Raw genomic sequence first — 23436 nt, 5'->3', positions numbered from 1 at the left:
CAAATTGGAAAAGAAAAGCAGTGAATGATTGATTGATTGATAAAGTGATTGCATACAGTTTATGCTATTAAATTGCTGGCGATTCTCACTGACAATATAGACAGAGTTGTTTGGGAGGGACGTCTTCTAACCTTATCCTTCAGGTCTTCAAACTGTCCCCCCATCACCACTGTAATTGAGTCCAACCACCTTGTTGGTAGTCATCCTCATATATTTTCTTCCTCCTTTCCCAGTATTGTAGACTTCCTCAGAAAGTTAAGTCTGTGCATAATGTGTCTTATGTATGATAATTTGAGTGGGGTCATTTGTGCCTTAAGTAAAAACTCTGGGTTGATTCTTTTTATAAGATCCATTGGTTTGTTTCCATGATTGTACATGGTATGAGTGGATCTCACATACTCTCCAAGACCAAATTTCAATACTCTGTCTATCCTGCTTCTTCCAAACTCAGTTTTCTCTTCCATAGAGTTTCACAGCAAAAGCCACTGCCTACTCAATCAAATGCCTTTTTAGAATCAATAAAAATATTTCTATAGCAGATAGAAATTAATTTTTGGCATTCTTTGCCTTTTTCTATTACCCAGCATGAACCAACAGTAAGATCTTATGTTCCCAAGCCTTTTCTAAAGGCTTGAAGTTGGATACATGGAATTTCCCTTTCCATGTACAACTGTGTTTGATAATCCCAAGCATTATTTTGCTAGCATCTGAAATCGGTATTATATCATAGTTTGCTGACTTTTTCAAGTATCCTTTTTCATATTGTAATATAGGTATACCTCTTCCATTCTGTTGGCCACTGTGTCTTGTCCAGTTTTTCTGTAGAGCTTGGTTAGAATTTGTGACTTGCCATATTTCGGTAAATACCCCATCAAGTTTTTATAACCTTCTGATTTCATAATCACCAGAGTGAAGATTTAAAATCATCTTCCAGCACAAAATTAAATCAAATCTTTATTATGGTCATAGACCAGCATAGCTAGCATTAAAGATTCTTGTAAGTAGTCAACATTTTCTAAGATATTTTGGATGTTTATTATGCACAATTTCAGTATATTTCTTCCCTCTTAGTTTGATATTACTTAAGGTAAACTTAAGAAATAAGGTCAATTGACTGGCAAAGCCCAATCTGAATTTACGTTATTCCTTGTTTACATTTCCAGTTAAATTATCGAGTAACTTGTTGACCCTTTCCTACAAATATATTTCTGCAACAATCAGGAAACACACTTACCCTCTCTAAGATAGATGGTAAGTGATAGAAATAAAATTGCTAATACCTACTATTCTCCTGTCTGCAAATCCCATGCTATTTTCTGAGTTTCTGGATTTTATCTTATTGGTTTTTTAACTTCCAAATGCTTTGGAAGTTAATGCCTTTTGAAACAGGAAGGGAAGAAGATAAATGCTTTAAATACCCATCATTATTAAAGTTAGTTCAAAGCTGTCAGAGCCTTCAGGAATAGTGACATATGGTCAGAATTGTTTTATAGATTTACTGTTGGCCATCCTGGGAAGATTCCAAAATGTTCTCCAATAAGATCCATATCCCAAATCCTTTAGAGGCTGTGGAGCTGTGCAAGCAGACAGAAAATAATGGTGCTCAGATGGTCTGAGAAAGGACTTCTTACTTGTAGAAGTGAAACATGGCTAATTAAAGAAATTAGAGTTGACCAAAGTTTTTCTACTTCTTCCCCCAGGGAACATTTTATTTTTAACATCTGTTACATTAATAACATCTATGAAGATGCCTTTTGTTAACTGCTTCTACTGCATATATCGGCTTAGATAGTACATCATTCTTCTTTTGCCTTCACAGTTTTAAGGCCTTATGGTTTTACATAATGTACATTTTGTGGAGGCTGTTGAATTCATTTTTAGTTATCTGTTTTCAATTATGTTTTAAAAAATATTGAATTTTATATCTTCTTTGTAGCTGTTAAAAGACAAACAGCATATTTTAGTTAATACATCACATATATAAGAACTAAAATATTATCCTGTGAATGTTTTTTGGAAGCCCATATTTAATGGGACATGCTCCTTATTAAGGTGTGTTTGATGGCAATAATAGTTCAGTGAATGTTTTTTTGGCTAGTGTAATATGTGATGGAGGAAATTAATTAATTAAAAATTGCACTATTGCAGGGTAATTCTGCTGACTGCCAACTGCCAGCAGTTTGGCAGTTCAATTCTCACTGGCTCAAAATTCAGACTCAGCCTTCCATACTTCTGAGGTCGGTAAAATGAATACCCAGGTTGTTGGAGGCAAAGATCAGTATATAGGTGTAGTGCTATTGAAGGAGTATATAAGTCTAAGTGCTTGCTATTGCTAAAAATAAAGACATCGTGGCATCATATAAACTGTGAAATTGGAGCTGGATAAAAAGCATGCATATTAGACTGATAGACAATGATCAAGTGCTATATAGGCAGTCATTGGAACCACAAAAGCTCATTTTTGGCTATAAATAATGTTGATTCTTAAACCAGTTACACCAGCAATGGTACAAATTCAGCTTTTCCCTATGGGAATGTATAGCTGTTGCCAAGGTGCCTTTGTTGTTGCTGAATTTAAATTGCTTCTTTAGACAGTCACTAACTCTTTGCTTGTAAAAGTGTTAAGAAAGGATTTCCCAAAGCATTAGTCCATCTTTTTAATTCTTGAGTTTGTTTGCTGTGGTTCCAATTACAGACCTTACTCTTGGACTACACACCATAGTGTCATCACAGAACAAGTAGAGCTCTTTGAGTATGTGGGAATTACCTTCTGTTCAACAAACACAGGAATATTGTAGCATTCTACATTTTATTCTAGATTTGCATTTTCATAGAATCACAAAATGCTGAGTTCCTTCCCTCACTCATAGGTTATCTCTTGATCTTTTTCAACAACTACCAGGATCCCTGAATGAAAAGTAAGGGCTGCCAAAGAGGAGATCCCAACATGTATTTTCACAATCTAATCCAGGATTAGTAGTTAAAACTTCCTGATGGCAATAGTTTATTTTACTTATTTAAAATATTTATTTAGCTGCCTAGCTTATGTTAGTTTCCATAGTTGATGTTGTGCATGTTGAAGGAAATGTCCACTGCATATGCGTCTTCTTCTCAAAGGTTCTTCTCATCTCTAAGGTTTGTTTCCATATGTGTTCATGTGTTTGTGTTTGCGTTACTTCAAAAATACAGAGCTGCAAGAGACATTAATTATTAGAGGAGCTCCAGTTAAAATGCTCAATAGGAATATCTTACAGTAACCTTGATATCTGATTACTTTTTGTTCTCTACTTCACAATATCACCTTCCCACCCATATTTTAATGGGTTTCTGAATTATAGAAATAAATGCAGTAATCATCGTTCTCAGACGTGCATTGTGGCAAAATGGAAAGCTTTTTTAAAAAAAAAATCAGAAAAAAACTGGTTTCTTTTGGCTACAGTGCTTTTTGCTTGCATGATTCTTCACAGCCTACTAAATGTAAAGACCATCCTGATGAATATGGTCAGATTTGCTGTTCTCCAAATATGAAAAAGTATCAGTAAGATATGATAAAGGACCGTTCACCAACTTTTGCCTAAGTCCATCTGCTTTCGGCTTGGGCAGAATGAATTGTTCCAATCTTAGCATCCTTGGTTAAAATGAGTTCTCTTTTGGTGTAAGAAAATAATTCACAGCCTAATCCTCAATCATGTGTTCAATGGCAACTTCAAACGATAAATCATGCAACTTGCAAGATGGAGCTGTAGCTACTTTATAATAAAGCATCCTTGGGTGTCTTTTGGGAAAAAAGAGTAGTTTATCACATGCCTGCAGTTTTGTGAACTTTCTTAGATGTCATGGTGGTTAAATGGGGGGGGGGGATTGAAGGGACTTCTAAAAATCCTGGAATGCAGCCGGTTTGCCAAAACCAAGGGCACTGACCAAGCCAATTGTGGCACATTGTCAATAACTTCATCCAGACAGAATGGATAATACATTTTAACTTCAGTAAAACACGCTGACTTTTCACTCATTGTTCCAAAATTGCAAAAAAAAAAAAAAAAAAAAAGACAAAACAATTAAAATTAACTTTTATGATTGTGGTTCAAATCACCTTGTGGGTGCTTAGTTAATGTTTTGCTGAATTGCACTTTTTGAGTGTGCTTTTTTTTGGGTATCTTGGCAACTCAGCATGACTCAGATCTAGGCTATCAATTATAATGACTTGTGGAATAAACACCTTGCCATTTTCAGACAGTTAATGCAAATGTTTCTCATATATATGACCAACTATTTACCATCTTTCTGAAATATATTTGGGAAAAGTTTTAACGGGAGTTGACTGCATTACTAGACGTATAATTACTTTATAGTCAATATTGCTACAGTACAATATTTTTGCATTAGAAGCCTGTTTCTTCCCTCCCATCTTGGAAGGTGACCCTTCAATAGGTATGTGATGCCCATAATTCATATGCTGTGGACTGCCAAAGGTTTTGCTTGGTCAATGGAAAACTTTTCATGGAGGTTCTTTTCCATGGTGACCTCACTGTTTATCCTTAGTCCTAGATTTTAAAAGTGGATCATTCCTCCCAAATTTATTGCTGTTCCGTGCAGACCAAAATAAAGTTATTTTTAAATTACCAATCTATGGTATATGTTATTGTTTGATTATTTGATTCCTAGCCTGACTTTTATTCTAGACAGCTAAATGTTCAAAAAATTGAACAACAACAACAATAATTAACAAGAAAATAAGCTTTGAAGTCATTAAAAGCCTTTGGGAAATAGATTTTTTTTAACCTGTTTTCTTAATGCTTAGACAATGCCAGTCTGGGAGCATGCATGGGGGAAAAAACCCCTCTATAGTGAGATAGAAAAATGGGGTTCTTCAAAAAGGTTTCCTGCACAATTTAACAACCAACTAGGTTAAAAGTCTGTAGAGATTCTCAGTCAACTGACAACCAACTAGACTGGTAAGAAAAATAAGTCCTTAGGTTCTAATCTGTATAGGTCTATAAAAGTCAGTACTAAGACACAACATTATTCCTTATCAGTAATGTCAGAATGTAACAGAGTCTAGCACATCCAGTGAACAATTTAACCAAATTTACCAGTTTACCTGACTTCTGATTTAATAGATAAAACCACCAGGCATCTCTGCAAACTATACAAGTTCTATGGGAAATGTGCTTCTAATGAGGATCAGCAATGAGATGTCCTTTGGAAGTTTTGCACTCCAAATCACATCAGTCATCACCAGCATGGCCAATGATAAAGACTTATGGGTACTGCAGTCCAAAATTTCTGGAAGGCACCAACTTGTCAATTCCTTGCATCCAAAAGTAGGACTTCTGTCTAGGAGTGCACAGCAGTATACAAAAATTTCCTCTTGAATATAATGGTTATATTATAGAATATAGTATGGTTCATACTAAGCAGATATCAGTGGGAGCAGTTACTCCACTTGTTCATGCATCTCTTGCATATGTTTTAGCAAATAGATTTGTTTCTCTGGGATTTGAGAATTCTTGCCTGTAGTTTTGTGTGATAAAGCATTTAATTGCAGGAATGTTTTTAATCATTTGGTTTTAAAAATTATCTGTCACAAGGCATATCTCTTATTGCCATTATTGCTTGATTTTTCCCCCCTCTCTTCAATTGTGTATGAGTTTATATGATTACCTGGGTAAATACCTGCAGTTTTCTTGGCAAGATTTTTCAAAAGTAGTTTTCCATTGTATCCTTTTTAAGGCTGAGAGAAAGTGACTGACTCAAGGTCACTCAGCTGGCTTTGTGCTTTAAGGCAGGATTAGAAGTCAGTCACCCAGTTTCTAGTCTGATTCCTAAACCTGTATACCAGGGGTGTCAAACTCAATTTCATTGAGGACCACATCAGGGTTGTAGTTGACCCCGGGGGGGGGCAGGTGGGCATGGCTGACTGGGTGGGTGTGGCTGACTGGGTGGGTGTGGCCAGCTTGACACCACTCACTGGGTGTGGCTGACTGGGTGGGCGTAGCCAGCTTGATGCCACTCCCCAAACTGCTGGCATGTTTCCTCTTTGCATTGGGTAGACTGGGCCTAAGCCACGCAGGCCAGCCCTTTACATTTTCCAGGACAGTCCCGCAGCTCATATCCAACCACATTGCAGGCCTCATCTGGCCTGTGGGCCTTGAGTTTTACACCCCTGCTCTTAAACTGGCTCTGCCATTATTGTTATACATTAGCAAGCTGGCTAATATACAGTATACATACCTATAGTCCAAGATGGGAGATGTGTTTTAAGTAGCCCTTTGAGAAATTTTACAATACTTTCAACAGAATTAATGTTTCAGGTTGTATGAGATCATAAGAGGATACAGGAATTGGAAAAGAACTACAACCAATTCATATAAGAGTACACTTTTACAAACACACAAAATCTGGATTCAATACAGGATCTTGATTCAAGCCGGGTGACCTACACAGGATCTTTTTTTTTTTTTTTAATTTGATTTATATGCCGCCCTTCTCCGGAGACTCAGGGCGGCTTACAATGCATTAAGCAATAGCCTTCATACTTTTGTATAGTTATACAAAGTCATCTTATTGCCTCCACAAACTGGGTCCTCATTTAACCTACCTTAGAAAGGATGGAAGGCTGAGTCGACCTTGAGCATGGTAAGATTCAAACCTGCAGTAATTGCAGGCAGCTGTGTTAATAACAGGGTGCTTTAGACCACTCTACTACCAAGGCTCTTGATTCAATTATGCATCAAAAAGCTCCAAAATTCATGGAATAAAAGCAGCCCAAATTGAATGAAACCAGCCCAAGATGCATTTAAAAGACAAAGGCCACTCTTTTGAAGACAGCAAAGTCCACATTTTGGACAGAGAGGACTGCTGGTTTGAAAGAGGAGTCAAAGAGGCCACCTATGTCAAAACTGAACAGCCCTCTCTTCACAGAGGGGGAGGGATACCATATCATCTATCTCCAGTCTACAACACAGTCCTTTCAGCAGTTCCAAGAAGGCTCCATACCCATTTGCATCATAAGGCTGATTTCTCCTTAGTTAACTCAATCTTTCATACTGAAACATTTTTTTCTCAGGATTCTTTTTCTTTGAATGAATAACTGGGTAACCTGATGCAATTTCACACATCCGCTATCTTTGAAAATTGTCTTTTATGTAGAGGAAGAGTCATGTTAGGAAATTTGTCAGATTTTCCTGGGTATTAACATAGTCTGTTTCACCTAAGAATCATTATGGAAAGCATTTAAATAAAATTGAAAAGTATATGAAATTATATACTTTCTTAACCATGTGATTCATTCACTTTTCTTAATATGTATAATTTTTCATATATCCCTTTCATATAATGCCTTTTAAGCAATTAATTCCTTTTTTTCCTTTGCTGCCAATGAACACATTTCCATATGTGTTATTTTTTTTAATAGAAGAAAGTATTTTGAACAATTCAGGAAAGTACAAATACTAAAGGATAATTGCCTTTTAATTCTAGTTACATTTCTAGAAGTATGAATTAGGCCAGTGCACTTTAATACAAAATGCAAAGTGGATACATTTATTTCCAGCAATAATTTCCATGCAAAAATAAGAATGATAATAGTAACCTTTAGTAGCAGCACTAAAGGTTACAAAAATTACCTGTCACAAGATATATCTTTTAATGCAACTACAGGGTGCTGAGGTATTTGCGTCAGTTCAGCTCCATCTTATTTCCTAAAACATGGTGGGTGAATTTGATGCTTGTTATAGAAGATAAAATTGATAAAATTCACAGGTCACAAACATTCTTCAAGTCGAACTAGTAGCTCAACCAACTCAGTAACAAATTGAATTTTAAAGCCTTTTCATTATTTTTCTCTTACAAAAATGAAGCACAAAATATCCACTGATCTCGATCCCATCTGCAAATATGGGTAACTCAACAGGATTTATTCGTTCAATGTACAGTAGACTACTTAGGCAGGCAGATATTAATTCATTTTTAATGCTAGAAAAATACAGTCATTAAACATCAGCTAACACAAAATGCCAGATATGCTTTTAACGTTACAGAAAGTGCACTCCTTTGCTGAAATTGCTTGTTACTTTTGAAGATCTGGACATGCTGAAGTATTAAATATTTAAAGTGGAAGTTGCTTTTCTAAAATGTAATGTTTCTGATCAGGGAAAAATGTTTTAACAAGCAAGGCTGTTGAATAATGCACAATACTGTTAATAAGATAGTATGGGAGAATCATTTATTATGTTGTGAAAATGACTTATCTTTTGAATGAGAAAAAAGATCTTGATTTGAAACACTCTAGCAAATGCTCTAACTTAATGTTGCCAGAGTGTACAACAATTGTCTATATTCTCACGGTCCAATAAATCCAAATGTTCTCCTTCATTATTATATTTACATTATGTTATTCATATCATTAGGCCTCAATTAATAGTCCATCATTCAGAATATTCTCTAACCAAAATCAGAATCTACAGAGGACATAGATGAATTAATAGGATAGTACAACATGCTAAGCCTTAATGCAATTCTCAAGGAGATACATATGTTTCCCATTTTCCCAGTATTTGGGAAAATCATGAAACCCCTTTTCTTTTAGCAAGTTTTCAGAAATAATTGCATAATGCCTTCCATGCCATTGTTGATTTCCATGCATATCTAAGGCAAGACAATCTTTATGGATACTTCTTCACTTTGAGCTTGTAGGACTCAAATAATTTTTCACATGTCAAAATCTATACATTAAGGCCTCCTATCTCAGAGTACTGGACAGTGTTGGGTTACCAGTTATCTGAACAGACAAAAAGATGACATGGATAGGAGAACAAGTGGGATTTATGTTTCTTGGCAGTTTCCATGACAAAATTATAAGTATCCATGACAAAATTATAGTGGATAAACTGCAAAAAATACAGAATTATTAAGTTGTGTATTATGTATTTAAAATTACTTTTTCCAGCATCAGAAACACTGGTTTTTCAATCGCAATATTTTTCAAACAAATGTTTTCTTTCTTATAGCAGTAATATAGAACATAGAATAACAGAATTGGAAGGGATCTTGGAGGTCTTCTAGTCCAACCCCCTGCTCAAGCAGGAGACCCTATATCATTTCAGACAAGTGGCTATCCAGTCTCTTCTTAAAAGCCTCCAGTGATGGGTACCCACAACTTCGGAAGACAAGCCGTTCTGCTAGTTAATGTTCTCACCATTAGGAAATTTCTCCCTAGTTCTAGGTTGCTTCTCTTCTTGATTAATTTCCTTCCATTGTTTCTTGTGTTGCCTTCTGGTGCTTTGATTCCCTCTTCTTTGGGACAGCCCTAGAACACTGCTATCATATTCATTCTTTGATGAAGGACTGATGAACTGACGAAGATGTGCTTTTCACCGTAGGAACTTAAGGATGGGTCCTGTGATCTAGGGGATAATAAGGATCATAGATTTGAAGGGATCATACATTTGAAGCTGGTGGTTTGAGGACAATTGATGAAATCAGAAAACAAATAATATCAATCTAGGCTCTGTTGATGAACGAGGAAGAAGAACAGAACATAGAATAGAATAGAATAGAATTTTTTATTGGCCAAGTGTGATTGGACACACAAGGAATTTGTCTCGGTGCATACACTCTCATTGTACATAAAAGAAAAGATACATTCATCAAGAATCATAAGGTACCACACTTAATGATAGTCATAGGGTACAAATAAGCAATAAGGAAAAAATATCAATATAAATTGTATGGATACAAGCAACAAAATTACAGTCATAGAGTCATAAGTGGAAGGAGATGGGTGGTGGGAACGATGACAAGATTAATAGTAGTGCAGACTTAGTAAATAGTTTGACAGTGTTGAGGGAATTATTTGTTTAGCAGAGTGATGGCATTCGGGAAAAAAACTGTTCTTGTGTCTAGTTTTTCTGGTGTGCAGTGCTCTATAGCCTCGTTTTGAGGGTAGGAGTTGAAACAGTTTATGTCCAGAATGCGAGGGGTCTGTAAATATTTTCACAACCCTCTTTTTGACTCGTGCAATATACAGGTCCTCAATGGAAGGCAGGTTGGTAGCAATTGTTTTTTCTGCAGTTCTAATTATCCTCTGAAGTCTGTGTCTGTCTTGTTGGGTTGCAGAGCCAAACCAGACAATTATAGAGGTGCAGATGACAGACTCAATAATAAGAAGTAGACAACTGACAAGGTCACGACACACAAAAGTTTGAATGACTGTTGTGAAAACAGTTCAAACAAACCCAAGACACTCAAAAATCCTGTCAGTGTTTAAGACTATGCCTGCCAGATGGAGGACACGGGGACAAACAGGAGGACATCCCCTCCTTTTGCCAGATGTATGATAACCCATGGACAGAATGGAGCTACATGAGGCTGGAGGAGACACTCTAGGAATGATCCAGAAGTTTGATTATCTTTGTCCTTTCACACAATAATTCATATGGAGACAGCTGTAGTTTTACAAAACAACGTATGCCACCAAGTACTGCTATGCCTGTGGTTCTACTTTATAGCCAGTGCTGTGTCAAATACTATAGAAATCAAATGCAGCACACAAATATTTGGTCCAAAACTCAGTTTGAGTGTATAGAGATGATCAAATAATATTAGCTTAAATTCTGTTATCTGACACGAATTACTCGGAGCTGCAATAAAAGAATTTTCTCTTAATTGCCCATGGAATCATTTAATTGCAATGCAAATTATAATTGGGAGAAACAAAATCCATTTTTAGTATGGTATTGCTATTCTGAAAGTATTGTACCTGTTCAATACGATATAATAAATATTTTTGGGAATGTGGTAAAGAAAATGTTTTCAAAAGTTTGAGATGTTTTGGGCACCAAGAAATATCACATATTGGATTTATCATCCTTATAGGAAATCATCAGATATAGATAGCCAGAAGTTGTTTTATCGGGTGCAAAGTTTCTTGCAGAAATAAAACTTGCAGTCCTTTCCACTTTAGATTATATATACCCATAGTCTTCATTTAACAACAACAATTGGGAGCAGTCACTTGGTTGTTAAGTGAAGTGGTTGCTAAGTGAAACAGCAACTACCATATTTTTCGGAGTATAAAATGCTCCGGAATATAAGACACACCTTAGTTTTGGGGGAAGAAAATAAGAGAAAAAAATCTGCCTCTGCCTACCAGCATCCATTGGTATTCATCTGGCTAGCATCCTGTCAGTGTGTGAGACAGTTTGGGAACTGAAACAGTATTTGCTGTGTGAGCAACAAGGAAGGATACAGCAAGGAGCCTGGGCGTGGCTTAAGTCAATTGTTCTAAAGCTGCATGCTGTGCTGATCTCTGAAATTAAAACGGAAACTGAAACTCCTCTCCTCTGCTTGTGTTTTACTTGCTGCTGCAAACTCTGACAGTCCTTGAAGCAAATAGCGAACAGCCAGGTCAGCTTCAGCATATTATTGCAGCCTGATTCAGCTTGAGCAGCTGATTGGCGGGTGGATTAACCTCCTGGAATATCCCCAATCAGCTGTTCCAGGCTGCAGGGATTGTGGTAGACCGTTGCCTCCACCATGCCTCGCGTTTTTGGCTATATTTGGTGTATAAGATGCACCCAATTTTTCACTCTCTTTTAGGGGGGAGGGGAAAGTGTGTCTTATACTCTGAAAAATATGGTATGCTTATGATCTTACTTCAACTTCCCTTTTTTATAGACCTGAAAATATTGTAAATGTGAGTTCCTTTTTTTATCATCACTGTAACTGCAAATGGTCGCTAAACAAGGAAATCACTAAATGAGGACTACCTATACAATTGTTAAGAGCTATCCAGGTCCTGAATATGATCATCTAACATCTGATGACAGTTTTAAATCCCAGTAGAATAACATCTGGCTACCCATATCTGATGACTTAGGTAATTTTGGAGAATACTCTGGATATAAAATCATTCAAAAACCAAAGAATAATAACAAGATGTTTAATGCAGAGAGAAATTAATTTGGCTTTCAGATAGCCGACTCAGTGAAATACCTTGGTTTGCACTTGACAGAAAACAGTCAATATAACCTAAATATGCTAAATTATAGCAAGTCATTAAAAAAAGATCTTGACAAATCTATCTAAAGCTATTTTGTTTAGGATCAATTGCAATCAACATAATGAATGTGCTACCCAAGATCTACCTATTTCAAATGTCATCAATTGGAATTTTAGAGAAAGCTTTACAAAAATGGCAAGAAACTTTCAGTAAATTTTTAAGGGAGTGGGGAAAAAATACAAACAAAAAATCCCACAACATTTCAGAGAGAAGAGAACGTCTTCTGCATTTTAAACTGAACCACAAAGCAGGCCACCAGTAATGGATAACAGAGTATCTAAAATCCCTAAATAGATGAACAGCAATTTTGGAAGAAGCCAGTTTAGCCAATGGACTTTCATAGATATCTGTGGTATAGAGACACAAAGGAGGATAAAAACCTAAAAGGACACATTATTAAATAAAATTTCATAAAAGCATAGAAATCTACAAAAGGAATGATAAATCCAACAATTTCACCTCTAGCTTCCCTCTCAAATGCTTTTCATGTTAGAGACAATTAGAGCAAGAAAAACATAATTACATATGCAGATGTGATTCACTCAGGCTCTATGAACAGATTAAAAACACAGCAAGAACTACACAATGATAGCTAGAAGATACCATGGTTGATGTACTTACAAATTGCTGGAAGGATAAAATCAGCTCTCAAGAAGGAAGAAGGGATATTAAGAAAAAAATAATTTGAAAAGCTCCTGTAAAAACAACACCACCTGTTACGGCACATATATAAACATTTAGATATGGTACAGAAAAAACATAAAAAATACTGTGGTAAAATGGTTACAAAATTTTAAAGAAACAGTTACAACGTAACAATGGGAAGAATTATGGACCACATTTATATATTTACCGTAAGTTATAACTTAAAGCAGGGGTCACCAACCTTTCAGACCTCAGGGACCACTAAATTCATAATTTTAAATCCTGCGAGCCACTAATATGAATTTTTTAAAAAGATAAATAGTATTTAGTGCAACATAAAAAATACAAATTATTTTTCTGCGGACCACTAAAATTTTCTCGTGAACCACCGGGGGTCCGTGGACCATTGGTTGGTGACTTAAAGGACAATTGGTACAACATCAGTGGTGGGTTGCCCCTGGTTCACACCGGTTCTATAGAACCAGTAGTAAAACCGTCAGAAGGCTCCGCCCACCGACCCTGACATCATCAAAATGCTTCTGCGTATGCGCAGAAGCTTCTGCACATGTGCAGAAGAGCGTACGGCCCCACTGCAAATCGATAGTAAGGGTAAGTAGAACCCACTCCTGTACAGCATGTTTTACTGAAGATACACAACTCAATCAATAAAACAGACAAACCATACAGTAATAATTGTTGCAGATGCCATCAAGCAGGAGGAAGACTTGTATTGGACATGTAAAAGAAAAAACACTGAAGTATTAGAAAGGTATATACTGTATAGTAAAATGCAGAAAAAATGGAATTTAAATTTAAAATGAAACCACAACTTTTCTTAACCTGGTATAACCTCAAAAAAAATAATAATACAGCAGCAAGAATAAATTTTGCTTTGACAGTTGAAGTAACATAAAATTTCAACAATACCTGATTGGGAACTTAAATTTGGAGAACTTTGAAGTATTTGAAATCTTGTTACATTGATTTTTACAATTAGTTTTCCTTTTATTAATCTGAAAATGTGTTGTACAATAAATTCTTTGATGTAATTTGCAGTGTCTTCTAATGTTATATTCAGTTTGATATGAAAAAGTCAAATAGTTCTTTGTAAGATTACTGATAGAATATTTCTTTCTCTTTTATTTCTAATACTCTAAATTATCTAAACAATAGAATGTCAGTAATTTTAATTAATACTGCACAAATATTATTGTATCAAAATAATACAGTGTATTAAGACTTACAAGTATATACAATAATACTAGGAAATTTTTTTGGCTAACTTCCAGTCTAACATCAGACACTCAGTCCTCCTGGAATGACTGAGTATATTCTGATTCACCAATGATGCATTTTCCTCTTAAATATTAATGTCTTCCATTTACTGTAGAGCCACATCAAAAACAAACAAAGTCTAGTTGAATCATTATAGACTTGCAATCTCCATTGTACTTTCTTATCAACCTTGATATCACTCCATTTCCTCCCTCCCCCAAAGAGAAATCTGAAACTGTTTTCTCTGCTAGAAGTGAATTCACTCTGCTGAAAACTACTCATTTTATACCACAAGTTGCTAGATGATTGATTGCTGAATGTATTCCAATTTACTGCTGAACTCCTACTCAGGCATGGCAAGTCTGTGACAAGTGTTTAGATTGAAATTACTTCTCATCTTTCATTTATACAATTTTGTTCTAAAAGACTTCCATAAAATATGGAAAGATACAGACCTTGAGTATACAACGTAATCTAATCTTCAATATGCATCTACAATTCCCAGCTGAAAGATTTTAGCAGCCATTTCTATATGTCTCTGCCTATTTATTTGGCCTTTGGCAGAGTAACAAGAGGAGACAACCAATACTTTGGGTTGACTTCGAGCCAATGTTGAGGCAATTCTTTGGAACCTTGGTCCCTGTGGAAAATAGAAACGTGACACACAATGATTGTGCTCTGGGTGTTCTAACATTCTCTCCAATATGGTCCTCCAAGGAATTGGAATTGGACTTCATACATCAAATTATATTTTCCTAGAGGAAAAAAAAAGGAAGAGAAAAGAAAAGCTTGGTTAATTCAAAACTTCATTTTGAGCTTGATTTGATAAATCATTGCAAAAAAAGAGAAAAAAAGTGAAATGTTTATCCATGTTTAATAGTGTTTGAGCTGGTTATCATTGCCTTCTTCCTGGACTTTTCTTTTCAACCTTGGTCTATTTTATAGTCCAGATCTTTTCTGGTAGTCACCATTCTTACTGCATTAGTATTGTTCATACTAATTTACTGCACTAATTTAATACTAATACTTACTGCAATAGCTGCATTACTATTGCTATTGGTCTTCTCATCGTTCCTGTCACCCATTCCTCCCGCTTGTGACTGCATGACTGTAACTTTGTTGCTTGTATCCTTGTGATTTATATTGAATTTGATTGTTTCCTAGTATTATGATTTGATTGCTTATTGTACCGTATGACTGTCACTGGGTGTTGTGCCTTGTGATTCTTGATGAGTGTATCTTGTCTTTTTATGTACACTGAGAACATATGCACCAAAGACAAATTCCTTGTGTGTCCAATCATACTTGGCCAATAAAGAATTCCATTCCATTCCATTCCATTCTATTCTATTCTATTCTATTTAGTCCAACTTTATTTAGATTTTCCAAGGTCGGTCAAGATCACCTTGGTGCTGCTTTCTAAATAAAACACAACAGAAAAGAGGTAGCATTGTAACAGTTAACATAAAGAAGAAAGATTAAATTGATATCTAAAGCACTAAAAATACCAATAAAATCAAGATGGAAGGTAAAAGGATGAGAAGGTAGTCACCAGGAGAACTTCATTAGACATTGTATTATGGACATAGAGTACTTATAGCAAATTACTACTTTGGGTAGTTTCCTTTTAGACCCAGGTGGAGTTGTAAATGTCTTTCATAAAGACACTAGTGCCGTGATGACGAACCTATGGAACGCGTGCTGGAAGTGGCACACACAGCTATTTCTCCGAGTACGCCAGCCATCAGCTGTTGCTCTTCTGGGTTCCAGTGTGCATGGTCTTCACGTGCACGGGAGCACTGGAAACTGGAAGAGCAGCTCCCTGGCGTGTATGTGCATGCCGGAAAGCTGAGCTTCCTATTTCCAGCACGCACATGTGCACTGGCCAGCTGGTCTTCGTACGTTCATGTGCGCCAGAAACCAGAAGACCAGGTGACCGGTGCACATGCGCATACTGGAACCCGGAAGCTCAGCTCAGGGAACTGCTCTTTCATTTTCCGGCGCTCCTCCCCCACGTGCGTGCTCCCTCCTGTTTCAGCACTCGGTGCTGAAAGGTTCACCAACACTGCACTAGTGAATGTTTTAGATGTTCCTATGCTGTTGACAATCCTTCAAAAAATTATAATCCTAAACAACAGGCGGGCTTGGCCTAATCTCTTCCCTTTTTTAAATATGTAAATTTTAATCTGTTTTTAAATTATTGGGGTGTTTTAATCTGTCTGGGCCAAAATGATTTAATTTGATTTTATCTGGTTTTTAATTTTTTTGTATCTATGTATTTTATTGTTTGGCTGTTCACCGCCCTGAGTCCTTCGGGAGTAGGGCGGTATACAAATCAAATAAACTAAACTAAACTAAACTAAACTAAACTAAACAACAAAAATTAAAGCATTCAGAACTGGGCCTAGACATAGGCTGTACACTTGTCATAGCATTTTTTTGTTTGTATGCCTTTGAGTCAGTCTTTACTCTTCATGACTTCCTGGATAAACCTACCCAATTTCCTTGGCAAGGTTTCAGAAGTGGTTTGCCCTTGCCTCCTTCTCAGAGGTAAGAGAGTATCACTGGCCCAAGGTCACACAGTTGGCTTTGTGCCCATGGTGGAATTAGAACACACAAATCTCCCAGTTTCTATCCCAATGCCTTAACTACTGCACCAAATTGGCTCTCATAACATGAGCAACAACTAAACATGATATCCAGCCCAATTAACAATAGAGAAGGATCTCTGGTTTATCTGCGATTTTTGAACAGTTTCCAAGGCAGCTCTATTATCGAGCTGATTATAGTTCTATGACTTCTAATGCAGGGGTGAAATCCAGCAGGTTCTGACAGGTTCTGGAGAACCGGTAGCGGAAATTTTGAATAGTTTGGAAAACTGGCAAATACCACCTCTGGCTGGCCCCATAGTGGGGTGGGAATGGAAATTTTGCAATATCCTTCCCCCAGGAGTGGGGAGGGAATGGGGATTTTGCAGTATCCTTCCCCTGCCATGCCCACCAAGCCACGCCCACCAAGCCTCGCCCACATAATTGGTAGTAAAAGAATTTGGATTTCACCACTGTTCTAATGGTATTGGTAATGCCACTTGGAAAACGTCTTGTCCCATGATGCTCTTCTATATGCCTGGACAATGTAATCTGTTACTGAGCCATTATATAAGAAATAATATGGTGTACTTTCATGAGGATTACTGCATAGGCTGTAACAATAGAAATAGTAGATCACATCCTCCCCTTAGCACCATGGAACACTCCTAACATTTAAAATATCAGTGTTGTATTTCATTCTCAAACTGAATCTTGATTATATATGCTAAACGAGTTTCTACATAGTTACATAATAAAATCAAAATGCTCCTCATACAGTTAATCTCATAAACGATGTTTCTAGAGACTAACAAAGAATAATCAGCAATTGCCCCCATAATATACTAGCACTACCACAAAAGAAACTTTTAAACTCTGATGTAGAAATAATGAAACAGCAAATGTTCATATTTTTCCATTTATAGCAATCTGGCATTTAGGTGCCTTTAGAAGAACGGTGAAATGAAAGGGAGCATATGTTGTTCAGACTATGGTATTATAAAGGCTTTGCAGAACTTTCATTTGAAGATTCAGTTTGAATAAGTCTTAATAGAATTGTCCTTTTTTTTTTTTAATTTGATTTATATGCCGCCCTTCTCCGAAGACTCAGGGCGGCTTACAATGTGCTCAGCAATAGCCTTCATCCTTTTGTATATTTATACAAAGTCAGCTTATTGCCCCCACAACTGGGTCCTCAATTTACCTACCTTAGAAAGGATGGAAGGCTGAGTCGACCTTGAGCCTTGGCGAGATTCAAACCCTGCAGTAATTGCAGGCAGCTGGTCTTAATAACCAGCTTAATAACAGGGTGCCTTAAACCCCTGTACTACCAAGGCTCTAAATTGAATTACCTACTTGATTTGAATAATTTAATTAATTAAATACCTTTGAATTGATTCCTTTACCTTTATTGGTAAGAACATGCCCTTTTATTTGTGAATGGAGAATTTGAGGAAAAAACAACAAATTTCTCCTGGATTAGGAAGACTTTCCCACTAATTTGGGGCATCACCAAATACAATGGCAGCAATACAACTTTTCCTCCATCCTATTATTGACCTTTCTCTGCTCTTCATGTGAAGTCATTTGTGTTGGCAGCTTGGCTACCATTGTTCATTCTTTACTAGTGTACGCAGCATGCTAGTGGCTGGATGGCTAGACAGTTGCACAGGCCGGAAGATAAAATGGTGATGAGATTATTGGACATGAAGAGATTATTGAAAACTATGCCTGTTGTTTCTTTTAGCGCATTCATTGTTGAAGGATTTTCCTCCATTGGGTATTAGCAAGTCAATTTTAAATGTTTTTCTCCCATAATTGTAATCTTTAGTTCCTTCTAGTTCCCTCTAATGTTGTTGGGAAACCAGACAGCCAATCAGGCAGGAAGTCTCAAGTAAGGAATTAGCCTTGAATCCTCGTGGAGCTGCAAGAGATCCAGAATTGACTCCCTCACATAAGCTCCATAGAGCTTTATCCAGTGGTGGGATTCAGCCAGTTCGCACCACTTTGGGAGAATCGGTTGTTAACTTTCTGAGCAGTTTGGTGAACTGTTTCTTGGAAGAAATCATTAGGGCAGAGAACCGGTTGTTAAATTACTTGAATCCCACTTTATCTATCTGTTCTCAGCAAAAGATAAGCAGTCTCGGGAGATTCCTGTATAATAGACAGAATATAGTAAAATAGTTAGCTTGAATTCTGCATGTATAGATCTGATTGCTTGTGCTTGACAAGGGTCCACACTTCAAAGTCTCATCCTATTATGTTTTTTTTTTAAAGAACTCAACAGCATTTTCCCAAGAGAAGAATTCTTATAATTAATTTCAGAATCTTACTTCAAATCCATCTGGACCTTTAGTTTATTTGTAACTTTCTAAAATCAACATTCTAAAAGAAATCCTTTTCCCCACTTATTCAAAAAAAAAAGAGTTTCTTTAATCCTTAAATTTGTATATTTAATACCAATTTCACTAAGAAAAGAAAGAAACTGAACCAGTGCTGTAAAACGTATTAATCCAAAGGTTCCTAGAAGCTAAAAAGCAATTAACAAACAATTTCCAAAAGTGATTAGAAGAGAAAGTACATGAAGGTTTTAGCGAAGCTCACATTCCCTCATCTCCCAGAGCTCCAAATATTCTGGAGATCATTGTTTTTCATCTCAAGTCGTCTTCTTGTCTAGAGAGGAATTATAAAAAGTCGGTCTGCTCACCAGCTCTTCACTGTGATGCTTTTATTAGCTCTGCTGTCTCCAGTTTGCCATTTCTTCCCTGGATGTTCCGACTCAAGATTATTGGAAAACTTTTCTGAGGAAGAACTGCCATCCGAGCAATTTCAAGCCAGCTTTGCTTCTAACAACCAATTTATGGAACCTAATGGTTAGTATATCTGGAGGTTGTCTAAAGCTTTCCTGGCTAAAACCTCCCACATGATCTGTATGTGAATTTCTCAGAGATATTTGGCTGCTTCACTCCTTGAAACAGAATACTAGCCAATATGGTCCCGCGTTCTCATCTATGAATTTTGTTTCCAAAACAAAATCCAGATGGTAGTAACTTTTGAGAGAACTCTTTTGGGGGAGGAATATACATCTAGCCAGTTTTAAATGAATAAACAAGCAAAAACAGCAACAACAGCAACAGCTAGACAAACATGTATAGTTTCAACACATGCTGGAGAAGGCAATGAAATCTGTCCCTTTTCCCACCTTTTCTCATTATGCTGCTCAGATATAAAATATTTTCCCCAAGGCAGAGATTGTATTTCAGAATACCAGGGAGAAATTCCTTAAACTCTATGGAGCAAAGCAAGGTAGGGAATAAATAAGCATTTTGTGGGTTCTATTTGAAGTCCCTTCTTCTTATTTCATATGCAAACAAGACATCTTGTGCTAAAGATAGACATGTCTGCTCTGTATATCACATTTTAGCTATAGGCTGCTACCATCACACGGAGCAGTTCCATGCCAAATGTCTGCATGCACTATATTAGTTTTGATTTATTTATTTATCCCAGAGGGAAAGGAACCGTGTTCATTATGATCAGTATTTCAGGCCCGAGCACATGCTTATGCTATCAGAATATCGTTTTTGGCAGATGGGTCACAGCGAGGCCAAGCTTGAAAGCAGAAATGCTTGTGATCAATCTGCTGAAATGGCTAGGCAAGAGTTTCAGCCCAGCCTTCGTTCTTGGCCTGGGTTGGCTGACTGATTGGCTGACTTAAATTTGAATGCCACTGAACTCCAGTCAAATCTGGGTGGATCACAGTGATTAAACTAACCTTTAAAAAAAAAAAACACTACAAAACATTTGCTAAGTACAAAAATAACTACAAATTAATCCCAAGGTGTCAATCCAACAACAACAGTGTTATAAACAGGGAAGCCCCATATACTACCTTAACGTATTTTTAAACAGTCTTAAGGTTTTCAATTAAATAGCCAGATACAGGTAATCCTCGACTTAGAACAGTTTGTTTAGTGACTGTTCAAAGTTACAATGGCACTGAAAAAAGGACTTATGACCGTTTTTCACACTTATGAGCCGTGGTGGTGCAGTGGTTAGAGTGCAGTACTGCAGGCTACTTCTGCTGACTGCCGGCTGCCTACAATTTGGCTGTTCAAATCTCACCAGGCTCGAGGTTGACTCAGCCTTCTATCCTTCTGGGGTGGGTAAAATGAGGACCCAGATTGTTAGGGGCAATATGCTGACTCTGTAAACCGCTTAGAGAGGGCTATAAATCACAGTGAAGCAGTATATAAGTCTAAGTGCTATTGCTATTATGACTGTTGCAGCATCCCCACAGTCACATGATCAAAATTTGGATGTTGGTAGCAACTGGTTCATATTTATGATGATTGCCGTGTTCTGGGGAGTCACAGGATCATCTTTCACAATCCTCTTACACGCAAAGTCAATGCGTGTAAGAGGACGCCGGATTCAATTAACTGGATGTCAAGATTGAACTGCTTTGCTTCTTTCAAATCTAATGCTTTTCAACTTGCCAATGAACTGGGGGGAGGGAAATGGAATGTGGAGAATGTATGCAGAGATCGTGAGAGCATAGAGACAGCAAGGTCACCATTGCAGGTGCTTGAGAAAGAGAGAGTCTGTTCTCATAACAAAAGACAATGGACAATGTGATCAGCCAGGAGTGGGGAGAAGGAGAAAGTATTGTTTACCAGGGCAAGAATTTGCCCTGTTAAACCAGCAAAACCAGAGCTGGTTTTGTTTCTTCAGTACCAACAGGGTGTATCCAATAAAATTTTATTTTTGGGAATTCAATTCTCCCAAGAGTGTTTCCTTGTTTTGGGTTCGCTAATTGGACAGTTGACTAACTTGACAACTGCAATAATTCATTTAACAACTGTGGCAAGAAAGGTTGTAAAATGGGGCAAAGCTCACTTAACAAGTGTTTCGCTTAACAACATACAGTGTGGTCGTAAATTGAGGCTACCTGTATTAAGGCTTTTCGGAATGTCATAAGAGTGGAAGCCATATAGGTTTTCATTCTAAACAACAGTGTTGCAACAAAGATGGCAGATTTCTGGGTTCCTGAAGCATCACAATGTTTAACTGAAATCTCCTGTTGACACTTTTGAATGGTTTTCAAGAATACCTTGAAGTAGAGTGCGCTGCAGTAATTAAGCTACAAGGTGAGAAGACCATGGAGGCAGGCATCAACAATACTGGACTTCAAAGTGGCAGATGACCTCTCCTAGAGGTGTCATGTAGATGGAGGATAACAGAGATATGTCAAAATTGAATAGCCCTCTCTCAACAGAGTGGGAGACATAAGACATCATCTATCTCCAGTCTACAAGACAATCCTTTCAACAGTTCCAAGAAGGTTTCACACCCACATGCATCACTCAGGTGACCCCCCAATGATACAGATAAATCTTCAAGTGGCCTTAATGACTCACTAAAAGAATGCAAATAACCAGCTGTCTGCAAGGAATATAAATCCTTCCATTCCCCACCATCCAGTGAGAGCTGAAGAAGCTTCTCGGATGAGAAGCAAAATGTCTTCAAAAAAACCAGAAAGTTCAGTTGTCTCTTGGGGAAAAAAAAAAACTTTTGGAACAACCATGACCTGGATGACTGAGAATCTCCATAGACAAATAACAGAGAGTGTTGGTTCTGTGGTACCCCATAAAAGAAGGACTCTGCTATCCTTAAAGGCTGATACAGGACGATCTCTCACCCAGAGAGGCAATCTCTTGTGACTGGCCATGTAGAAACCACAAAACGTATTTCTCCAGCGAGGAATATTGAGACATTCGTTCAAGCCTCAGCTCACCATTATTACATGAACACCCAGAGTGCACAGGACAATTCTACACTTCCCTGCTGATCTCAGATACCACTCCTGCTTTTCTCAGACACCAACCCTGCCTATAGCCTACTGTGTTGCCAGGTTCTGCACAGCAGCACTTAAAGTATGTCAGAAGATGAGCTGTGCCACAAACCAGTTTTAATGAGCATCTAGCCTGTCATTATAGAATGCTCTGTATTATGTAGATTTAGTGTGCTATATTCCCCTATGCCTATTCATTACTTTTACCACTCCCTGTAAACACTTTTTAAAAGACATTAGATTTCTGTTTTTATATATATGTTTTTAGTTTTTAAAATGTAATTTTATTCTACTGTTATTTTTGTAGACCACCCTGTTTAGGCTTGTCTTAGACTGCAATGAAGTTTGATTTGAGTATACATGCATCAAGCGAACCGGTAGTGGCGACCTGCGGGTAGGACCCCCCTGCTTGGGCCCGCCCCCCCTGCCTTGGCGCTATGCTGTTCTATTTAGCCTCATTTTGTAAGATGCGTGCATGCATGCAAGCCACGAGAAAAGTGCATGCATATGCAAAAGGCGCGAGAGAGAGCGAAGCGATAGCACGCACGCACGCTCGCACACACATTTTCGGTGCACGATGAACGGGTGGTAAAGTTATGTGAAACCCACCTCTGATATGCATGTCCTTTCCTCCCCTCTGCAACATTTGCCTTCCTCCTTTAAGCTTCTGAGAAAAAAAATTGCAAACATTAATAGTCTCCCTATCTTCTATCACTGATGAAATCTTTGGCCTCTTCACTGAATTTTATTCTGAAGTATAATCAGAATTGGATCACTTCCAAGTTTAGAACTTAACCAGCAATCAATTTGCTCACATCAGTGGCATTTTTCAAAGAGCAAGCTGTTGTTTCTTAGTTGCTTGTTTAAATGTGCCTTTTTTTAAAAAAAACAAACAAACCCTGAGCTTTGTTTTCTAATTTAGCAGCCCATATTAATATGTTCTGTCTGTCTGGCAGTCTGTAATTGTTTCAGTGCTCCATATTCTGGGGAGATGCTATTATCAATGAAAC

The 23436-nt window shown here is 37.3% G+C and overlaps 1 protein-coding gene and 1 long non-coding RNA gene across 5 annotated transcripts in view; one reads left to right on the top strand and one right to left on the bottom strand.

Moving 5' to 3' along the window:
* Nucleotides 1-23436, top strand: part of GPC6 (glypican 6) — a 939262-nt gene that overhangs the window by 162192 nt on the left and 753634 nt on the right. The window lies entirely within an intron of this gene.
* Nucleotides 7879-19479, bottom strand: LOC148113553 (uncharacterized). The gene is made up of 2 exons (XR_015734574.1): nt 19280-19479; nt 7879-14739 (listed from the first exon to the last, which is right to left on the bottom strand). It is a non-coding gene; the product is annotated as an uncharacterized LOC148113553 (long non-coding RNA).

Source organism: Pantherophis guttatus, chromosome 5 (genome assembly GCF_059756535.1).
Source record: "Pantherophis guttatus breed Tessera chromosome 5, ASM5975653v1, whole genome shotgun sequence".
Taxonomy (NCBI): Eukaryota; Metazoa; Chordata; class Lepidosauria; order Squamata; family Colubridae; genus Pantherophis; species Pantherophis guttatus.
This window is presented reverse-complemented; position numbering and strand designations above follow the sequence as displayed.